The sequence below is a fragment of the Pogona vitticeps genome, chromosome 3 (genome assembly GCF_051106095.1).
Source record: "Pogona vitticeps strain Pit_001003342236 chromosome 3, PviZW2.1, whole genome shotgun sequence".
Taxonomy (NCBI): domain Eukaryota; kingdom Metazoa; phylum Chordata; class Lepidosauria; order Squamata; family Agamidae; genus Pogona; species Pogona vitticeps.
Genome location: NC_135785.1, coordinates 26429305 through 26447512, shown reverse-complemented (window position 1 = coordinate 26447512; position 18208 = coordinate 26429305). Strand labels below are relative to the sequence as shown.

Sequence of the window (18208 nt, the reverse complement as noted above, 5' to 3'; positions counted from 1 at the left end):
GGATTAACCTCGCTATGCGAGGAACCACTGTATATATATATATAAAGCCAGAAATGAAGGCTATGATCCTCCAGTTCTACATATAACAAAGTTGCTGCCTCATGGTCTTATGTACTTTTTATGACATCTGCAGCTCTATCATCTTCCAAGGACTTGAGATGGGACTCTTTTTTTTTTCCACAACAAAGCTCAAGTGCAGTGGTTCCCAACCTTGAGTGACCACATATTCTTGGACTATAAATCCCAGAAATCTTGGCCAGCACAGCTGGTGGTGAAGACTTCTGGGAACTTTAATCCAAGAACATCTGAGACTCGAAGGTTGAGAATCACTACTCTAGACCACGCAATTGCAGACCAATTCCTTGAATCCGGATTCTGCCAGATCAGAACCCACTACTGTAGGTATGATAGTTCTCTGGCTCCAGACAGGACTGCAAAGGGTCCAAAGGGGAAACTTTAGGGAAGAGAGGGAAAGGACCCTCGTTTAGATGTTTGCATGATGGGAATGCTAATGTCTCAGAATTATCTCCTACCCACCTCACCCATCAGAAGCATCAGATCTCTCCGGGTTTTTAATGTGCAACATGAAAGCATGAGTTTAATATGCAGACAGCGCTAAATGCACTCATAGAAGCGTGGGAAAATGGATTGCTTTTATTTCAAGAAACATTAAAAATGAGAGAATAATGTGTGAAGGTCAATACTGAGCATTTATAGTGTGTACCTTCATATTTCTATGAAAACAACAAACTACAAAAGAGTTGAAGAAACACCTCTAGCTGTTCTTGCTCACAGTTTCAGGTAGTTAAATACACCCAAAGCACTGTGTAAACTGTAGCTGATCACCCAAACACCTCGTGACCATGACAGTACCCATTTGTTGTCCTTAAGGAACTAAGTACCCCTTCATTGCCACCAGAGGAGGCAGTTTTGTTGGAAAAGGTTTGGATGCCAATTCTTACATCAACATGGTGGCTGTCTTCCATTTCATTTTCTGGGGACAGCTTGAAAGTTTCCCCAGGTGGAAGACCACTGGGCAGGCGGTTGCCATGTTATATGCTGATCTTGCCGCTGAAGTGACAAGAGCCGTAAGTGGAAATTTTGACACTCAGAGCAAATGGCACACATTTTGCTCTGAGATATGGTGTGAGCCTTTAGCAAGAAAAAGGAGCAGCGGAGTGTGGTGGCTCCTGAAGGAAAGAGATTTTTTTTTCATTTCAAAAAAGAGAAAAAGATGGGGAAGGGAGTGAATAGGACCAGGAGGCACTGGCAGATCCATCTCCAGATTTTGGTGCTGGATAAAGTTTGGCCCTCTCATATCTTCAAGGTACCCAAGATATGCCACAGTACCTCTAGTACCTTGTTCGTGCAAATCATGTTCTCTGCTATGCAGCCACAGTCACTCATCTAGACTAGATCCTGTGCAGAACCTCTAAATTTTTATTCTTTCATTAAATACAGCCAGAGGGACAGGTAAGGGAACATGAACTATCTTATTTATTTATTTATTTATTTATTTATTTATTTATTTATTTATTTATTTATTTATTTATTTATTTAATTAATTAATTAATTAATTAATTAATTAATTAATTAATTAATTAATTAATTAATTAATTAATACCCCGCCTATCTGGCCCACCGGACCACTCTAGGCGGCTTCCAAATATAAAATCAAATAATAAAACATAGACAAATACATAATAATCAAACAAGAACAGCAGTAAAAATAAAAAGGAAAAGTAAGAAAAAATCAAGAGTTGGCTGGAGGGAAGGCCTGAATAAACAGCCATGTTTTTAATTGGGTTTTAATTTAATTTCTTTTAATTTTTAATTTCTTCCCTTTCTAACTTGGTCCTAATCCAACACCCTTCACTCCTCTCACAACTGCTTTTACCCAAAGCAAATGGACTCTGTAGAAAATTCTTATCATGGCTCTTGTGCAGCACATCAACTCTGTCCCAGCATTTTAACAACATAACTGTTTTCTTCCCTTCAGTTCTCCTTCGGTTTATGTCTCTCACCTGGAAACACGGCAGTTTGTTCCTCCAATCTCCTTTGTGTGCACTTGAGCTTGGCTTGCATTAATCACTCATACTTGTTACTGAAGACAGATCCAGAACAAATGGCTGCCAGCAACCTGATGCAGATTGCTATTTTATCATGCCATAAATGAACGCAGGTGCAGGAGTCATATTTCACAAGAAGCCCTGACAGTAATCAGATCTGCGATTGTAGTGACGATGGTGATTTTTTAAAAGTTAGAATCCGCAACTTTCCTTCACTACCCTGGCATTTGTATATAATCTGCTGATTCACCTATCCATGGTCTGAAAATATTAAAATATATATAGTTTGCGGATTTTTCTTATAGTATTTTTAATATTTTCAGACCATGGACAGGTGAATCAATGGATAATGATCCCACAGATAAGGAGTTCCTACTATAAATAATAAGATACATATTTCAAAAGCAGCCTAAAAACAGTATTGAACGTTTTGGCCTGTTCTCTGCAGTATTCCTTTGGGCCAAGATACTGAAGCTAACTGTATCAAGATGAAAGTTGATGTTGTGTACTTGTGTTGCACCTTCTGGAAGCATCAGTTAAGCTAAGCTAAACATCTTCAATCTTAAACAAAAGAAAAAGGAAAAAAAATTAAAGAAGACAACAACATTGTGGCATCTTATAGACTAACTGCTATATTTTAGTGAGAGCTTTCATGGATCAAGTCCACTTCCTCAGACTTAAGAGTAGGACTGCAAGGCGAATATTTATACAGTTATACATGGCCCCAAAACAAAGAGATGGTTTGTTTCCTGAGCACATGCTCAGTGGTAGACATGGGAACTTCATATTTGTATCCCTGGGAATACGAATATGAAGTGGGGTGCCATAGGTGCCCTGGAGGTTCATTCCTTTCCCCCAGAATTTTAATTAAGGAAGTAGCCCAGCCAGCCCTTTCCCACTTCCCTGCACTGCTGACCACTCCAGTGAGGAGGTGGGATGACAAACCTCCATGCTCAGCTGCTGAGTGGTCATCCCCGCAGGGAGATGGCGGGGAAGCACTGGCTGGGCTACTTCTGCAATTGGCACAATGTTACTAACGATGGATGCACATGCCATGTAAAGCTCGATGAGTGGACCAGGCTGGTTCTGGGAGAAGGGTCCAAAGAGCCCATCCACCTTCAGTAGAGATATTCAAATATCCCATTTCTACTCAGTGGTTTAGGCCTTTGGCTGTAGAGTCAGAAGCTGGGAATTTGATTCCCCATTGTGCCTTCTTGACAAGGGGCTGGTCTAGATGACCCATAGGGTCCCTTCCCACTCTGCAGTTCTAAGATGATTTATTGCGCAACATTTCTCATCCACTGACTGTCCCTCCTCTCTCCTTCCAAGGTTATTGGGTGACCTCTGTCTTGGAGGCTATGGACCTCAACCTTCTACTGGATAACTGGCTGTCACTCTGTTCATTTGTGAATGTGGCAGCCAAGATATGCAATTCCTATGTTGCTAATATTGACCGGATCCATCATTTCTTGACTACTGAGACTACAAAGCTCAGGAGTCCATGCCCTGGTGATTTCATGCCAGAATTACTGTTAAAAGCCTTTTGGCAGGCTTTCTTTCCTCTTACCCTGGTACAGGATATTGTGGTGTGAGTGGTTTTAAACTTATCATGTTACTCCCATATTTCCCGTCATTATAGGGTATTGCATTGGCTGCCTATCAGGTCAATGACATATTTTAAAATCCTGTCCTGACATTTAAATCCCTATCTTCTTCCTGTCCTAATTATTTAGCAGAACTGGTGTATTCCTCTTAAAAGGACTGCAGATTCTGGATTTTTGTTAATCCGTTATACTAAGGTGGCAAATTCCAGGCTTCAGGCAGTTTCCCACTTGGTTCCAAAGCTGTGGAATTCTCTCCCCCAGAATCTTTGCATGGAACCAGAGCTGGATAAATTTAGATAAGGTTTGGAAACCTATCGGATCAACCTGGAGTCATAGATGCTGGGTATAAGGAAAGGTCAGTGACCAGTGTATTTTATTGGAACTTTTTAGCTGGTTTTTAGCAGTTGGTTAAAGGGACGTGGTGGCACTGCGGGCTAAGCCGCAGAAGCCTGTGCTGCAGGGTCAGAAGACCAACAGTCGTAAGATCGAATCCACACAATGGAGTGAGCTCCCGTCGCTTTGTCCCAGCTCCTTGCCAACCTAACAGTTCGAAAGCATGCAAATGCAAGTAGATAAATAGGTACCACCTCGGTGGGAAGGTAAAGTGGCGTTCCCTAGTCACGCTGGCCATATGACAACAGAAACTGGCTTCGGACAAGCGCTGGCTCTACATCTTGAAAACAGGACGAACCCTGCGCCTAGAGTCGGACACGACTGGACTAAAAATGTCAAGGGGAACCTTTACCTTTACCTAATTCTTTGTTATCATTGCTTATTTTGAGGAGTCGTATGTTAATGGATTGCGGGTGCACATGCACACAGACAATATTAAGGTTGTGCTTAAATGCTGTGTTGCATGCTTATACATTACTAATTTTATCAGAATGCACTCTGATATAGACTGAAAGTAGTAGTAGTATAGTAATTCACACCTGGCAATGACCTTCAAAACTCCTATTCACTTCGCATTGCTCTGTAAACAATGACAATGATTGGTAGCTAAATTAATCTCAGGCTATACATAACAAACAGGGACAACATGGTAATAATATCTATAATCACCAATGGGGTTTGTGAAGTGGCACTGGTCTTGAAACATTAAAAAGTCTGACAGGGGATGTGCAACTGGTAGGTGCTATTTTCTGTGGGTATAAAACAGAACCAAAAAGGGCACACAAAAGTGACCTTACGTGTTTTTCAAAGGATTAGTATCAAAAGTCAGCATTGTCATATATCTGAAAAGGTGCACAGATCACTAGAAAAGTGGCAGGAGAGACCTAGAACCTAAAATCATCTTCCTTAAATCAAATACTGCAAAGGAAATCTCAATTGTTAATTGGCACAGTATTTGTGAAAGTAAAGGAAAATCAAATATTTTGCAGCTGGTCCACTTCCATCTAGTGCAGCGGCTCAAAAAGGCCAACATTGTCCGCACCTTCATATCATGGCCCTTATGCCACTCATGAGTTTCACTTACCATCAGTATTGGCATTTGTGTTGGGATTAATGAGGTCCCTACTCCTCAAGGGTGAACTATATGACAAAAGCCATTTGGCCGGAGACAAGTCCAGGTCCAATTAGGCCTCTTTCCGCCTGAAGCACTTATTCTGCAGTGACACGTCTTAATGAAGTCTGTGGTGTTATTCCAAGGTTAATTCAAATTCAATACTTGTGGAAGCTTCCATCCCACATTCCCAGAGCGGGTGGGGGGAGAGAAACAGCAAGCTAAGATGGCAAAATCCCATCGGTTTTCATTAGATGAACTGAGTGAAGAGCAGGAGTGCTTATGTGTGTAATAAAATGTGGCTGCCGGATGACACAAGAGGTGGCAGACAGCCCAAAGATAACAAGAGGGCACCACAGGGAAGACATCTGGCACACTAGCAGAACTGGGACAGCAGTGTCTAAATGTCGTACAGATGCTAGTTGTGTCACAGTTGCCCTATTATCTCTGGCAGGCAGCCTATGTGTTTATGTGCATGCAAAGCCAGAGCTCACACAGAACACCCTTTCTCTAACACGTACAATACAATATAAAGAACTCATTGACGAAATAAATCAGCCTTTCCATTAGAACCTTGTCCTCTTCTCTGGCACAAGTACGCCAGGAGAGGTGCTTGCATGACGCATGATGAGTTCAAGGAAAACCACTATTCGCTTGAAAGTGGATAGAATATTTGTTTCTTTTAGTAAGTGTCTGCCCTGCCTTTCTTTCAAGGCTGCTTCCAGAACTTCCCAGAAACCTACATCCCATCCCTAATATTAGCAAAAATTGGAAACAAAGACAATGCATCACTACACCATTGAAAGAGAAGAAACACAGGAACGTAAAACAATCGGGCCTGGTGAAAAATACATTAACAAAACATACAAATCCTTTTGCTTGGTGTCATGAATTTAATGTCGGACAGCTATTTAATCTCTCTAGATTGAGAGTGAAGATAAAAGTCCAGCTGAAATGCATGTGGGACTTCCTCTTTGCCGATGATGCAGCTGCTGTTGTGACTTCTGCTGAAAAGCTCCAACAATATATGAAACTGTTTTAGTAAGGACTGCCAAGATTTTGGATTAATGATCAGCCTGAGGAAAACACAAGTCATGGGCCAGGGCATGGACTCACCTCCCTCTATTACCATCTCTATGTAAGAACTGGAGGTTGTCCATGATTTCGTGTACCTTGGCTCAACGATCTCTGACACTCTCTCCCTAGATGTTGAACTGGATAAACGCATTGGCAAAGCAGCTACCATGTTCTCTAGACTCACAAAAAGAGTATAGCTTAATAAGAAGCTGATGGCATATACCAAGATCCAGGTCTATAGAGCCTGTGTCCTGAGCACACTCCTGTACTGTAGTGAGTCCTGGACCCTTTGTGCACAGCAGGAGAGGAAGTTGGACATGTTCCATATGCATAGTCTCCAACGCATTTTTGGTATCACCTGGCAGGACAAAGTTCCAAATAGAGTAGTCCTAGAATGCGCTGGAAGTTTTAGCATGTATACATTACTGAAACAGTGATGTCTACGTTGGCTTGGGCATATCATGAGAATGGCTGACAGTTGGATTCCAAAGGATCTCCTGTATGGAGAATTAGCACAGGGAAATCGCCCCAGAGGGAGACCACAGCTGCGATACAAGGACATCTGCAAGTGGGATCTGAAGGCCTTAGGAAATGGACCTCAACAGATGGGAAACCTTGACATCTGAGTGTTCAGCCTGAAGGCAGGCAGTGCATCATGGCCTCTCCCAATTTGAAGAGACCCTTGTCCAGCAGGCCGAGGCAAAGAGGCAGACCCAAAACAAGAAAAATCAGAGAACTGGGCAGAGGACAGATTGTATTTGTCCTCAGTGAGGAAGGGACTGTCACTCTCGAATTGGCCTTCTCAGCTACACTAGACACTGTTCCAAGTCCTCCATACAGAGCACATTACCATAGTCTCTCGAGACTGAAGGATGCCTTATCTATGTGGTGAACTTGGCCATCTGAGGAGTGAAGAGAAAGGCATATGCTAGCTTCTTCCCCACACAAAGATGATTGCCATCACCACCAGTAATTCATAAACTAGGCCAAGAAATGAAAGTGCATTGCAGTCGTGCTTTCACTACTCTTTGATTATTTAGCCACAGAGGATTCATATAGCTGTAACCAGCTTAATAGGTTACATTTTCTTTTCCTGCCGTGGAGAGTCAAGCTCTCTTTTGCACAGCACAACATCTTGTTGCCAACACGGCCTCATCCCATTCTCCGAGTTGCTATGGACACCATGATAGAAGGTCATCAGAAGCAAGTGGGACAACAAGAAAAGAGAGCCATAAACAATCAAGACAATGCAAAACGGGGCATGACTGGTATTGTAAATACTGTGTCAGCTTTCTCCATTTTAATGGGAGCAGATTGTTTGTCTCCATTGTGTCAGTGCATGATACATAAACCCAGGCGCTTTTGGGGAAAGCTTGGCCAACATGAAGGCTAGACCACTGCGGCTTCCCAGCAGTATCCAGAAATCTAAAACGAAGGGGAAACAGAATTAAATTAAGTTACAATCACAGAAGAAAGAAAAATGGGCCACCCTGTGAGGTAGGATATGCTGAGAGAGTATGACTGGCCCAAGGTTACCCAGAGAGTTTCTTCCCATGTGTAGAAAAGCAACAAATTATTTATGTTAAACAATAAAATGATAAACAAACAAACACACCTTGTCAGAAGCACAACTGCTCTCTAGCCCTAGCCCCCCACCCACCCACTTTGGAACAGTGGTGGTTTCAGGAGAAGTAATAAATCTAAGAAGCAAGAATGGTTTGTTAACAATTCAGAGCAGTTCCTTGATTTGGGAAGGAAACTGTCAGAAAGTAATTAGATGTTAGGCCCAACTAGTTCACCAAGTTGGAACTAGCATTTTTAGGGTCTTCTTTGCCTCACACAGTAGATGTGGAAAGAAATGGGGTTCAACAGAGACACTTTCTCTGAATAAGGGAATGATGTGCCATTATGGAGAATAATTCCCCATAATGACACATGATAATAAAATTACTCCATCAATATCTTTCCTTGTACATCTGTACTCGCTCTGATTGCTCACAGTCAATGACAGGTAGAGAATGAACCTAAAATTTGATAATTAAGATGTCAGATCAAATGTGGTACTATCAAACCCAAAGTGCTCACTAATGTGCCTTCCACACATTCAAGGTTTTGAAGCAATTGGGTTCATACAGAGAACTTGGAACTGACCTTGTTCAGAATTAGGAATCAAGAGAGACAATGGCATCCTTTTCTGTGCTAGAGAAGTGGAGATAACAATGATAGAGAAAGGTGTCTGCTTTCATTCCTGCCTGTTATAAATCAGAGAAGGATATAGATATGTACAGTTGGAAGGGACGCCAAGGATCATCTGCCCTAACATTCTCACATTGCAAGATTCCATAGAAGCTGCTAAAAAGTGAAGAGCCCAAAGAGAAAGGACTTTGCCTGCTTGTGGAAGGACAGCAAAGATGGAGCCAGTCTGGCATCCTGTGGGAGGGAGTTCCAAAGTCTGGGTGCAGCAACAGAGAAGTCTCTCTCCTGTGTCCCCATCAGACATGCTGTGAAGGTGGCAGGACCAAGAGAGAGGCCTCTCCTGATGAGCTTAACTCTTGAGTCAGCTCATAATGGGAGATACGGTCTCTGAGATAGCTTGAACCCAGGCCACTTAGGTTAAAACCAGAAATGGCCAGAAATACATCGGCAGCTAGTGGAGCTGCTGTATCAGGAGGGTTATGTAATCCCTATAACCAGCCTCAGGCAGCAATCTGGATGGTGCATTTTGGACCCACTGAAGTTTCCTGATACTTTGCATCGGTAACAGCAAGGCAGACTATTGGAAGCTCACTGTGAAGGTCTACGTTCACCTATATGTTCTTACAGCATCTCCAACATTTTCATCAATGGTTCCCAGTCATGGAAATCATGTGCAGTCAGCTGTACGTGCCTACAAGTTCTTCAGTAGAACTTTGTCATGGACATGCAAAGGCCTGTCTCGCTTCCCAGTGGGGTGGGCACATGATGTAGGTTTTACATCTTCCACCACTATTGCAACCCTAATGCCTGAATGGATTATTCTTCCCTGCCCTTCCACAATGTTCTATGGTGCAGCATCTAAGATAGCAGCAGCAGCTGAATTTTGAGAACACAGGGGGCAGGCAAAACATATTTGGCAGTTGCTATCAATGTTCAGGGGTGGAAGTGGGAGTGCTGGAGTTCTTGGTGCAGTGCAGCTTATTATGGGCTATAGAGCCATTTTGCCAGGGGTGGGTAACTTTGATGGTCCCAGAGGCCTAACTTTTTCCCCTCCAGCATCCTTGACCATTAGGCCTAGACATGGTCAGAAGTGTCCATAAACTGGAGGGGGGAGAATCAAAACCAGAAATGCCTAGACATTGCCTCCATTTAGTTTTTTGAGATTAAAAGGGCAGCTCTCAGGAGCCTTGCAATGGCTTTGCTCAAATGCAAAGATAGTTTCTTCTTGAAACCTCCATGGACACCCGCAGCAAAAGGGGGCATCGTGGGAGACCATGGAAGTGTGGCAGGCCTATGATGGTCTTGGGATTTGTATGGAACCCACCAACCATTCCTTGTCTGAAGCTCATCTCCCACAGAGACACATGTTGTGTTCAACCATTGTGCTTAGTCCCCAACTGCAAAAGGTATGTAGAGGCACACAACCCAGCACTGCACAATTTGTTGGTTGTTGTTATTGCTGATAATGATGATGGTGGTGAAGATGTAACAGGTACATTGTTTTTCATGACATCATTCTCCAGGGATGTGATTACCTGCAACTAAAGAGATTCACTTCGTCTGCTCTCTCCTGGACCATTGTAATCTAAAAACCATCTTGCAACGTTACAAAAGGAATAAATAAACATACGGCTGTACACAGATGTGTTGCACTGTGCACCCAAGCGCCTTGCTTTCTTTCGTCCCTTTTCTTATTGATTCTCCTTTCAAAATCCAAGTTTGTCAAGGTCATTTTCTATGGAAAATGTTTGATGAGATGGTTCTTCTCTTCTGTAGCCAATTTTCACAATACACAGAGTGGTTTTCTTTTTCCTACCTTGTTACTAGAAGTGATCGATAAATAAGATGCAAAAGTTAGATTGCTTCCATAGAAGGAAGAACTTCTTGCTGCAAGGGATTGCACTAATGGCTAGAGAACAGGGTGACAGAACGAATGGCTTCCCTTGCAATAAACGGGAGACAGCCATTATTAACTGAAATTGAGTTTTGAGTACCAAAACGGAAGGACACAAGCACTATATTTATTGTCACATACAACACGGGCCCAAGGCACACAAAGCTGTATCCTTTTTCAGTGCAAGAAAGGATAATGGAGTTGTTGTTTTCTACACACTTCCTGGCTGAAATTCTGTTGGCATAGCTCTGGTTGAGAAAGTGTGATGATGTCACCAGCAGAAAGAGATTTTTCAATAATGTACGACTTCCCCTTTCTCTCCCGTGTCTTTTTTGATTTGTGAATGATCCCTTTCATCAAATGGTAGCTCTGGGAGTCACAGGACAGGAGGAAGAAGTCTTTTATTATTAAAAATCTCCCCTTGCTAGTAACATAATTCAATGGCTGTGATTTATTTTAAAGGACTTCTTCCTTCCATGCTGTGGCTCCCACTGCTCCCACACATTTGTTCACAAATCAGAAAAGGGGCAGAGAAGAAGAATGGCATCTTCCATGATGGAAAGGTATTTCATGCTGGTGATGCCAGCCACTGACTGTTTTTAACCTGCCTTTTCTCCAAGGAATCCAGGATGGCATACAAATTGTTCTGATCTCTACTTTCTCTGGAATGGATAGGGGCATCTTGCAGTTCCACTAAGACCCACCAGTTGACTGTGTGTTCAAGCTTGCATCTATATCCTAGGCAAAGAAGAGGAATCATAGTCCCAAAGGTGACTAAGAGTCCAAACAGTAACTTTTAAAAGCTGCTCAAGAGAGACATGGAAAAGGAAATGCATTCCTTCTGTCCCACTTAGCCAATGAAATTGTCCCCTACAGCTGTTTGTCCTGTGAATGCATGTTTGCCCTATGAATGCAAGTAAAAACGTCTTCCAGAAATATAAAGGAAATATAGCTTAAATTCCTTCTCCCACCCTATGGACCCAGTTTAGATCTGCTTGATTCCTTTCCTTAACTACTGTTGAAGATGGGTAAATGATGCCATCATCATTTACACATTTGACACATTGCATATGTTTTCCTTCGCTGAAAACATACTGGTCTTATTCACAGTTGCTTTGTGACCTGCAACATAGAGAGTGTGTGCAGGATTGCCTTCTGTGAATCGGGCTGCTAAGCAAAGTTGCTGTACAGTAGGAGGCGGAAGCTGTTTCTTCACCACCAGAGGGAGATCTTTCCATATTAAAATATGTTAACCAAGAAATAAACTGGCCAAGTTAACCCTTGCACAAGAATCAGGGCATGAAATATTGTGCCAGCTGAATTCTGTTGCTATAAAAGTGTTCATTCTCCCCTCCCCATTTCAGAGAATTATGCATGGCAAAGCAATAATCTTTGAGGTGGAGATTATTGAGATGGAGATGTACATGATTCTGAAGAAACTTTTAAATGCAGACCTGAAACTTTGACAGAAACGTTAAATTGGGATATTTTATGCTTAAACTTCAAATGCCAATTTCAGTTTTACTTTAGAAAGAGTAGTTCTGCGGCAACAACATTCATGTTGCAGAAGCAAAACAAACTTTCCAGCACTCAAGATTCACATTCAAAAGCAAAAGCAAAGCAAAGCGTGCTGCTTATATCCCATAGCGCTTCAAGCACTCTCTGAGCGGTTTACAAGTTAATTATGCAGGCTACACATTGCCCCCCCCCCAGCAAGCTGGGTACTCATTTTACCGACCTCGGAAGGATAGAAGGCTGAGTCAACCTTGAGCCGCTACCTCGGATTGAACCCCAGGTCGTGAGCACAGTTTTGGCTGCAGTACAGCGGTTTAACCACTGCGCCACGAGTCGCAGTATGTTTGTTTTTTAAAAAAGCTAATAAGGATTGTTTTGTTAAACATGTTTAAAAGCACCAATACAGATTGAGAAAAAACAGAAATAATTGCTATTATGGTAACAGTAGTAAGACTGATATTTTCAAGAAACCGGAACATAAACAATCAGTTTACCATATAAGGAAATGTGGAGGATTGCTATTACTGATAAATTGGCATGTGAATTACAATTCAGGAAAGGTATATTGAAAGTAACCTGTTTTAAAGCTATATGGAATGTATTTTTAGAATATCTGTTTGAGCAAGGCAAAGGAAATACTCCAGACCAAGAGTCATTATACTTTTGGAGAGAAAAGATATTTCAAAAGGATCAAACTTTGATTATATCCTGGGGGTGGAGGGGTGCATATTATGTTATGTATTTAGAGTTTTAAATAGTTGTATTTTTCTTTGTCTTTGTCTGTTCTCTTTATTTGTATTTTTTGTAATAATAATATATATATTTTTTTTTAAAAAAAAGGTTTTAAAAGCCCAATTTGGAATTTGAGTTAAGCAGCTACAGTATATTCCCCAGACCTTGGCGCCTTGACAACATGGCAACAATGGTGTAATCAGTAACATCAGTGACATGGCTCAGTCATGTAGAATTCCGTTATGACTAAAATGACAAGTAATGACTAGAGAAAAACATCTTTGATCTGACCAGTGTTTGGTAATGGAAGTTAGTGCTTTAAATCATCTGCAAAGAGTACGAACCCCAGAAGAGGGCGCCCTCACAATCCATGAAACTCCTGCCTCTGTTGCTGCTCCTTTTCCATTTTGCCACTGCAACATGGGATCAAGCAAAACATTCCATGTCACATGTAGCCTGACATCCCCCCCCCCCTTGAATGGAGAAGGGACATGGCTGGGTAAGAAAGGATTAGACCTCTCCATCCCTATGTGCAATGTTCCTAAGCTGAATCACTTATGTTCAAGTAAATAACAACAAAATCAAACCAATATGAAGTTCATCTAATGCCATGTATAGTTTGGCCCTGAATGAAAGAATCTGGAGAGGCACTAAAAGAAGAGCCAGCATTCTCTCCATGCCTCCTCCTCCCTTTTTCTAGATGATGGACCCAGTTTGTCTTGGGGAGCACAAGGGTAGAGGATGAATGAACATTGGCAACAATGAGAGATGGGGGACCCACTATGAGCATTTTGCCCAGTCCCAAAATGTGGAAATGCTAGTACAATAAGAGTGTAACAATTCCTTCCTCCATCCAGAATTGTTCCTCTATGCTGCCATTTTGGGGAGGATGTGGGCAGCAAGACAAAAGCAGAATGGGTGGTATAGAGTTTCTTTCTAGACATCTGGTTCAAAATCCAACAAGACTTATCACTGCTAGTGTGGTTGTGCAAGATCATACATCCCTACATGCAGTTGTCCAAGCATCCACTTGTGCAACCTCTTACAACACTGTTTATACAGCCACTTGCATATCCGTTTGCATGAGACTGTACTGGACACTTCTTTTGTGGTAATTCTGAAAATTTGCAACTGTTACAGATGTTCAGCTAGTAGAACAACATAATTGGATACAGGACCCAATATGACGTTTCCCTCTGTTCTTCTATGTATTTCATAACGTCCTGCAGCTTAAGCGCATTATTACATGTCCTGCACTCTGGGATGAGCGAGAACAGATCCTGCCCCTGCTCTGTATGACAGCCTTTCACGTACTTGAAAAGTGCTGTAATATCTCCCCTCTGTCTTCTTTTCTCAAGGCTAAACCTTCCCAGTTCTTTCAGTCTTTCCTCATAAGGCTTGGTTCCCAGCCCCCTGATCATCCTCTTTGCTCTCAAGTTGCTCCAGATTGTTGGCATCCTTCTCAAAGTTCAGTGTCCAGAACTGGACAAAGTGCCCAAGATGTGGCCTAACCAGTGCTAAATAGAGAGGGACTAGTACCTCACGAAATTTGGATATTGTACCTCTGTTAATACAGCCTAAAATAGCATTGGCCTTTTTTGCAGCCACATCACACCTGTTGGCCCATATTCAGCTTGTGATCTACAAAAATTCCAGTATCTTTTTCACTTGTAGTTTTACTGAGCCAAGTATCCCTCGTCTTTTAACTTTGCATTTGGTTTTCCTTCCCTAGGCATAGAACTTTGCACTTATTCCTATTAAATTTCATTCTTTTGTTTTCAGCCCAGAACTCAACCCTATATGAATCATTTTAAATTTTGTTTCTGTCTTCCAACGTTTCAGCTATTCCACCCAATTTTATGTCATCCATAAATTTGATACATATTCCCTTCACTCCATCATCCAAGTCATTCATAAAAATGAAGTACACTGGGCCCAGGAATGAGTCTTGTGGTACCCCACTTGTTACCTCCTCCCAGTCTCAGTAGGAGCCATTGATAAGCATCTCTGAGTATTGTTCTGTAATCAACTGTGTATCCACCTGACAGTTGTTCTGTCCAACCTATATCTAGTTAGCTGCTAAACAGAACATCATGGGGCACTTTGTCAAAGGCCTTGCTGAAGTCAAGATATATTTCATTTACAGCATTCCCACCATCTACCAGAAAAGTTACCTGATCAAAAAAAGAGAGAGAGAGAGAAAAGGTTAGTCTGGCAGGATTTGTTCTTGACAAATCCATGTTGGCTTCTAGTTATGCCTGCACTACTAATCTCTAGTTCTATCAGATGTTATATTTTGGAGAGCGGTGTTCAAATCCTCAGTCATTTGTGAGATTCTGAGGCTGCTATCTCGTAGGGCTGTTCCAAAGATCAGCTGCATAAACACAGAAAAGTGACCTCCTCCTTTTGAAGAATCTTTTCAAGGTAAGGAGTCTACTCTGGCATTGAAACAGACTCGGTTAACAGCAGCAAAAAGTGTCCAGCGCTACAGGACCTGAACAATTATATATCATAGAAAATAATATATTTTCAGGTCATGTTTCATTTTCCCGTCTGTCCTTTGACCTGCCTGAGATTCCCCTTTTGACACGCTTGACACTTCTGCCTTTTCATTTCACACAGATATCCAATAAAAATCACTGCACGAGCTATGTGCTTTTTTGGAAAAAAAAAAAGAGAGAGTACAATATTGAGATGCAGCATTCGATGCCACTAAAGCTCAAATGCAATAAAGATGATAACAAAGTTTGAGCAGGGCAAATCTAGAGGCTACAGCTTTATTAGTGGTGTTGTGGTTGCTGCTGGAGTTTTGCGGAAGTACGGCTTTCGAGCGCAGAACTCTACTAGAAGGGAGAAGAAAAATAAAAATAAGACATGTATTCTGTGCATGTCTCATTTTTCATTCTAACCTTTATCAGGATGATCTTTGCCTGAAGCCAGAATGGTGTACCATCATGAAACAACCCTTACCTTTGCAATACCAGAGACTTCAAATTTATTTTCCAAAGGTATCAATATAATAGGCACGAGATCAGCATCTCCAGAATTCATTATCTGTTGATGCTGAATGTATACCCTACACAAAGTGAAAATATGCAATTTGGCTGCAGTTCTGCTGAGTAACATATCTGGCATGATACCCAATCCAGCCCCATTTCAAAATGTAAGATCCCACTCCTCAGCAACCTTTAGATCTCATCATTTCACTTTCTAGGGTTTCTGATACTTTGTCCAGCTTTTTTTAGTTACCCAGGCTTCCCACCTCATGAAAGGGAGTCCAGATTGCTAGAGTTAGCCAGTGAACTGTGCCCACTTTCACTTTTTCATTTGGCATTCAGATTTTTCACAAAATAGGAAATGCTAGTGTCTTTAAATGTTGGAGCCTATCTGGCAGTGACTTTAGAAATCTCAGTGACCCTTCTCTCTTGCCTGTTCCAACCATCAGGTACTATGAAGTAAAGCTGCCTCCAGACTTCCATTCAAATCCTGTCATGGCTAGCAGGTATCCCTTGACCATCCATAACATAATGCTGCCTGAGTTTCATGGCCTCAGCTTTTCATAGATACTTGTTTTGAAGAGCTGATCAATCTTGCCTAACAAGAAGAGATGTTAAGAGGTTGGAAAGCTTCTTTTTAAAATTAATTCACTACGGTTATCTTCGAAAGATTCTAAAGAGTAGTTATTTCACATTGTTTTTTTAAAAAGTAACTTTGCTACCTCATGTCTTAAAAGTAACTATATAACTATAGTTACTATAGTTACTATAAAGTAACTATCTATATCTATATCTATCTATCTAGTTACTTTTAAGACATGAGGTAGCAAAGTTACTTTTTAATATATATATTAAAAATTATATATGTATTTCAATATTACACACCACCAGCCAATAGCGCGATACGTATATATTTTCTTTCTAGTACAAATAGAGGATCAAGTCATATAGCAAATGATTTAAACAAATGGGTGGAGGATCCAAGGGATAGATTGCTTAATGTGTGCTTTCTTCCTCTTGTCTTCTTTAGATCTATGTATAGCTTGCTGCTGTCAAACTCACTTTCTTCCTTCTTCTTCTTCTAAGGTCACTTTCTGCTTCTTTCTTCTCCTAGTAACAGAGAGACCGGTAGCACAGAGTTTTGTCCATAATGGCTTCCCTGGCACAAGCAAACCCTCAGGCCATGTGCTATTCTTCCTCCAGTGCTTTGTGAGACCCTCCCAGCTACAAATGCACCTGAAAAGTTACAGTTGCACAACACACAAAAATGAAGTTCTCCTATATAAAATCTAATTTGTGAGCGAAGAAAGCAAGTAATCTGAAATACTGATTATTTCTAACCTGTTGCTTAAGAGTTTCTACTTCATGATTTCCATGCTTTGAAGACAACACTCTGTATTGCCATCCTGCACACAAACAGAACCCGGGTCATATTCTGTTGCTTTCCATGACTCCTACATTGAACTTGAGAGTTCTAAATTACATGTGTTGACACTACCTATTACACACAACTTTTGGATTAACAAGGATATAATTGTGTCTGACTTGTGAAGCAATGTAATAATTAGTAATAGCTGTACTTTCTGTACTATATGGCTATTTTTGATTTCTAAAACACTGGTTGGTTTCTATTTTTAAATATATCCTCATAATAAATAAAAGTACTCTTACACTATGAATAATGAGTATAGCATTGCTATGCTTGTTTTTAAAGTCATGTATCACTTTTTTAAAACATGCCACAAGCTTTGATCCTGCACTGGAAAAGTGCCTCCTGAAGATACTCTGCTTTTAATCTTAATCTTAGAATTGCAGGGCTGGAAGGGAGCCTATAGAACATCAAGTCCGGCCCCTGTCAAAGAGGCCCAGTGGGGAATTGAACTCCCCACCTCTGGCTCCACTGAAACCACTCAGCTATCCAGCAGTTTGAATTACTGAATTTATCTTGGTGGCTATATCCATCGAGGAAAAGTGAGAAAATGGCTTATTTACTTTCTTTTAATGCTTCTTTTCCTGTTTGTGTCTTCCCTGAGTGGAATCTTAAAATACTGAGAGCTAAATGCAACTGGGATTCCTAAGAAAGGCAGGCCCACTGAAGGACTTCAACGTTTAAAGTCAACACTTACTGAAGTTGCATTGTTAATTGATTTGACTTTATTTATTTATAGGCTGCCTTTCTTCCAATAAGTGGACCTGAGCCGGCTCACAAAATTAAAAAGAATAGAATTAAAAACATAATAAGTTAAACATTAAAAAACAATTGAACTACACGCTGATTCAAACAAGACTGAATAATTAAAAGCAAGTAAACATTTAAAACAACCTTAATTTTTGAAAGGCATTCAGTGACTCAGTCATGATTATTAAAGCCTGCCTGAAGAAATGGGTCCTCACCTGTCAGCAGGAGGATAAAAGGGGAGGGACCGACCTGATCTCGTGAGGGAAAACATTCCATAACCTATGGGGGCTGCCACAGAGAAGGCCCTCTCTTGTGTCCCATCAGCCATGCCTACACCAGCAATGGGACTGAGAGGAGGACCTCCTCTGACAATCTTAAATGCAGATAAGGCTCATATAGGAAGATATAGTCCTTCAGTTAGGTCTAAAAATTTAATATAGTC

The 18208-nt window shown here is 41.2% G+C and overlaps 1 long non-coding RNA gene across 1 annotated transcript; it reads left to right on the top strand.

Moving 5' to 3' along the window:
* The first annotated feature begins 220 nt into the window (after positions 1-220).
* Positions 221-15227, top strand: LOC144587759 (uncharacterized). Its single transcript, XR_013542908.1, has 2 exons — positions 221-9856; positions 9974-15227. It is a non-coding gene; the product is annotated as an uncharacterized LOC144587759 (long non-coding RNA).
* Positions 15228-18208: the final 2981 nt, after the last annotated feature.